Below are 5,319 nucleotides of genomic sequence, written 5' to 3'. Positions count from 1 at the left end.
GAAGACGGGGCACATGGAGGTTCGCAAGAGCGATATTTACTTCCTTGATTATATGTTCCACAACCGAACTTCCCCGTATGCTCGAATTTCATTGCCGAACATCATCATCAGCCACATTAGGTCTACGGCGAGGCGTAAGACAACTTCCTTCAAACTTTCATTTCCTCGTCTACTGACTTTAATCTTCCCCCGTTTTGAGGTTCGCTTGGAAGGCATGCGGCGGGAGTATGTTCCACCACGTGCTGAGATGACTATCACTACTCTTGGCCGCCTTGGTATTGGCACGGGGGACATTCCACGCCCTGTTCAGGAGCGAAGACAGAAGGCTAGACATGGTCGGGATGAAGCTGGACCATCTACTGCAGCACCACCTCCTCCTCCACCACAAACTAATTGGCAGCGACTTTTTGATCATATGGAGGACTTTGCATTCCAGTTCGCTGACGTTAGGAATCGTCTAAGCCGAATTGAAGATCATTTGGGCATTCATCCACCGCCCAATCGTGATGCATAGGATGACGATGATGCTGAGGGGGATGACTGACTTGGCACACTGCAGAAGCTATCTTTAGTTGCTGGAATTGCTTGCCTAATTATCTTAATCTTGTGGACTTAAGATGTTTAACTTCATTTTATTTTTCTGTTTTCTATGTGGTAGGTACTTGTATTTTGACAGTGGTTCGTGATTAGTGGCTGATAAGGATCTCAGCCATTGACTTGGGGAGTACTTCTTTCTTTTCTTTTCTACTTTTGTTTATTTCCTTCCCTACACATTGAGGACAATGTGTAATTTAAGTGTGGGGGGAGAAATATGTGTGATACTTGTGGTTTTAGTTGTGTTTGATATAATTCTTGTGCTTAAATTGTGTTTCTTGTGGTTGCTGGCAGGGAGTTTTAGTCCACTTTTAAGGGGAGATTCTGTCAAAATTTTTACAAAACCTTATACATATATATGTTATTAACCATAATAAATAAATAAAATTTTGTCACTTATCCTTTTGAAATAAATATATGTGGTTTTGAAACTTCTTTTCTCATGAAATTTGGAAATGACTTTTATGTGATTATAATTTTTATCTATAGGAAAGTATATCTAGTAAAGTGGAGAAACTTATGCCTATATTTTTGCATATTTGATGAAAATTCTTCTTTTTATCTGATTTTATAAGATAAGAAATTAATATGGTCAATAAGTGTCATACTTTTCTCATGATTATTCTTAGAGGGAATTTTATTATATATATATATAAAAAAAAAGGGTTATTCTACTCTAATAGTTTTTGTACTTAGTAACCGGGAGTCTTCATCTACAAATGTCGACTTTCGCGTAAAACGGTACTTAAATTAAGAGTACGAAAAGCAACTTGAGTATGTGAAATGTTGAGTAACCGGGGATCTTCATCTAAAAATGTCGATCTTCGCGTCAAAAGGCATTTTTCACAACTTAAGTAATATTTAACCCTTAAAATATATACATGAAAAAAAAAAGAGTAAGATAAATCCCTCTTTAAAAGAAAAATAAGAAGTTGATCCTGAGATTAGTTAGCATCTTTATTGACTATAGGAGTTGCTTGCTTGCGAAATTGGATAAAAATAAGAAGTTGAGTTGAATTGGTAAAAATTATGGTATATTTGGCTCTTCTTTGCTTGATATTATGAGTACTTGAATTTAATGGAAAGATCACATAAGGGTTATTTACCTTGATTCAAGGAAATGGAGTTGAAATACTACATATGTTTATTTTCAATTTTTTTTGGATCATTGATGGTTAGAATTTTATATTGCTTGAGGACAAGCAATGATTCAAGTGTGGGGGTATTTGATAAGAGTTTATTTTACGTATTTTTAAGTGCATTTTATTAGTTAATTTTGAGTTGATTATTTAGTTTTATAATTAAAATAAAGAGGTTTTTGGTAAAATTATATATTTTTGGTAAAAGTGGATAATATTGCATTTTTAGTGATTTTAATGGTAAAAACTTCATTTTTATGCAGGAATGATGATTCAATCACTAATGGATGTCAAATGAGGTGAAAAGTAGATAATTGGTGATGAATTCAAGTGATAACAAGAAGAATGAAGAGAAAAACATTCAAGTGAGAAAATGCAATACAAGTCAGTTTTGACACTCTTCGGTATTTCGACCATATCTGGAGCTACACTTATCGGATTGAGGTGATCTTTATACCATTTTAAAGCTAAGAAATAGATCTACAATTCGTATGAAGACATCGAAATTCAATTCGGCCATTTTCATGGACAAAAAGTCGGAATACAGAAGCTGCATTCTGTGGTCGGAAGTTAAAACAGAGGTTTGACTAGGTGATAGTATTTCGATCATATCTCAGGATACAAAGCTCTGATTTGGATGATTCTTGAAGCATTGGAAAGCTTACTCAAAGTGTTACAACTTTTGTGTTTTGTACAAAAGCTAGTTCGGCCTTTATCATGGAGAAAATCGCAGTTGAAATAAGGCTAGAGTGAAAAAGCGAGTAGACAAAACGCGAGTTTATTCCGCGTTTTGTGTAGGCGCGTTTTGTAGCCGAAATTCTGCAATTTGACTCAGCCATTTCTCTTGTGTTCATACCACTTTCCAGCTATAAGATGCAAGGGAATTCGGTGCACATGCTTCAGAAGACAAAAGGGCAAGAAAAGTGGCTTATTTTCAAGTCAAAAACATTGGTTATTGACTATCCTAACAAAGTTGAGATTTGGGAATCAAAAGGTGGAATTTGACTTGGAAAAATGGAGCTCTTGAGCAGTTTTTATGCAGAGACTTTGGGAGAGGTCAAGATATCCATACGTAGCCAGAATTTCTGATAGCAAATTCTCTCTAACTAGCAAATATTGAGAATAGAGACATACGGGAGAACTTGGAGAGTGCAAAAATGTAGCTCTTTCATCTTCTGTGTGTTAGATTAGTTTAGTATAGAGTAATATAGTTCATCCATTCTTGTGTATTGGCTAGATTAGGATGAAGATAGAGATGAAGAAGGAGGAGTTGAAACTCAAGTGACATGGGTTATCTCTTCTCTAACTCTTTATCTTTTGTATCAGATTCTTAAGTTTAGTTAATATACAAGTTCTGGATTTTGTGTTCAATATGTGTCTCTAAAGTTTATGCCTTGGGTTTGGTTGAACTTTTTATAATTGTTAGTATTTATTATTTGGTTATTTGATTGCTATGATTTGAGCAAGTTATTTAGCACTTTGGCTCTTTAAATCATGATTAATCTGGTACCATTGATTGTGATTATCTAAGGTGTTATTTCTGCAATGAAAATTGAGATTTAACACTAGTTCAAGAAGTGCTAAACATAGGGAGTACACTCACGAAAGTAGAGGTGCACCAATGTGATTTTTAGTGATTCATTTCATGTAATTTCACTGAAGAAATGAACTTGTAGCTAATTTCATAACCATGAGAATAGGTATGGATTAGTTATAAGTATAATTGATTCACTACGAAAGTAGGATTCAAATACATAAGGAAATTACACCATAATTAGCCTAGATGTAGTATTCAATGATCCAAATATAACACTTGCATGAGTAGTTAGGGATACCACAACCTAAGGAGATTTTATTTGTTAATTTCTTGTATAAGTGCAGTAGGTTAAATTTCTTATCATTAATTGATAGTCTAAATAATAGAGAAACTTTAGTAATATCGGTAATTGTTCACTCTTCCCTGTGGGATCGACCCGATATATACCCTAAACTACTAGTTGACCTGTATACTTGCAGTAAACGGGTGTAATTCGGTTTTTTAACTTGTACGTATGTAAAATACCCGTCAACCGGTTAATCATGATTAGAAAAGTAAAAGTAATAAATAACTTGCTTAAAATAATATCATCACATAACCAAATAAACATCACTAGCAAGATATAGCAAGTTCAACCATAACTCTAGGCATAAACTTTAGAAACACTTATAAAAACAGAAATCCAAACTTGTACTATAGATAAATATGAACTTAAATACAAAAGAGAAAGTGATAGGAGAGAAATCACCCTTGTCACGTGAGCTCTAACTCTCCATCTTTGCTCCTCCAATGTTCATCCAAATCTAACTACAAATACAAGAAGGAAAAACTACACTACTTATACTATATTACTCTAACTAATGAACTAAGGAAAATCTAGTGAAAGCTACATTTTTGGTGAGTTTCTCTAGCCTTCCAAAATTCTGAAAATGTTCTCCAAGGCTTCTATTTATAGAGGAATTCAAGCTCATAGTGAATTGTTAAAGTTGATGTAAATTGCTTTTGGAATCACCAAAAGATGCTTCTTGAATTCTCTATTGCTCAGTTCCAGCCAGATTTCTTGCAGATAAATTGGTCAAAAAGCTTGTGTGAATAGAGCACAAGTTGCAGGGCGAAATTGGTGATCCGAGGGCCAGATCCGAGGTCGGACCGCTCAAAATACCCCTTGGATCTCATTTTTCTTCTTTTTATCTTCACTGCACATTAGGATCCGAGACCTGTAACATAGAGATCCGAGCTCGAATCCTCCCCTCGGATGTAGCCTCTGATTGCAGAAGTTTATCCAAGGTCGGATCTAGTACAGATCCGAACTCGGATTTACTTGCTCTGTTTTTTGTCCAACTTCAACTGATATTTTCTTGATATTAGAAGCTGAACTAGCTCTTGTGCAAAATATGAAAGTTGTAGTTCTTTGATTTAGCTTTCCAATGCATCAAGAATCATCCAATTTGGAGCTCTGTGGATAGTGAAATAACCAAAATACCCTCGACTGGTCAGGGCTCTGTTTCAGCTTTTGACCATGAAAATGTACTTCTGTATTTCGACATTTTGACAATGAAAATGACTAAACTGGATTTTGATGTCTTCATACCAAATGTGGATCTATCTCTTACTTCAAAATGGTATAAGAATCTCCTCAATCTGATTATTATAGCTCAAGATATAGCTGAAATACGAAAATGTATCAAAGCTGTGAAAACTTGCTTCCTTCTATTCTTGATTGCATTTCTGCTCTTGCACTTCATATTCTCTTTTTATCACTTTAAACCATCATCAATCATCCAGATATCTTCTCAAATCACTCCATTTGATGATTGAATCATAAAACTACAAAAACATGAAGTTTTTACCATTAAAATCCATAGAAATGCAATTTTCACACTTTAAACCATAAAATGCATATTTTCACTAGAATCTTAGTTAATTAGCTATAAAACTAAATAAAACACACCAAAACTAACTAACAAAAGATACTAAAACATTTAAACTATGCACTTATCACTTGTGTTGAGTTAAAAATTCGTTGTGACCCCAATTTCAAGCTAGCTA

The sequence above is a fragment of the Coffea eugenioides genome, unplaced genomic scaffold, assembly GCF_003713205.1.
Source record: "Coffea eugenioides isolate CCC68of unplaced genomic scaffold, Ceug_1.0 ScVebR1_3083;HRSCAF=4229, whole genome shotgun sequence".
Lineage (NCBI taxonomy): Eukaryota > Viridiplantae > Streptophyta > Magnoliopsida > Gentianales > Rubiaceae > Coffea > Coffea eugenioides.
The sequence above is the reverse complement of the archived record's forward strand: the minus strand, read 5'-3'. Positions refer to the sequence as shown.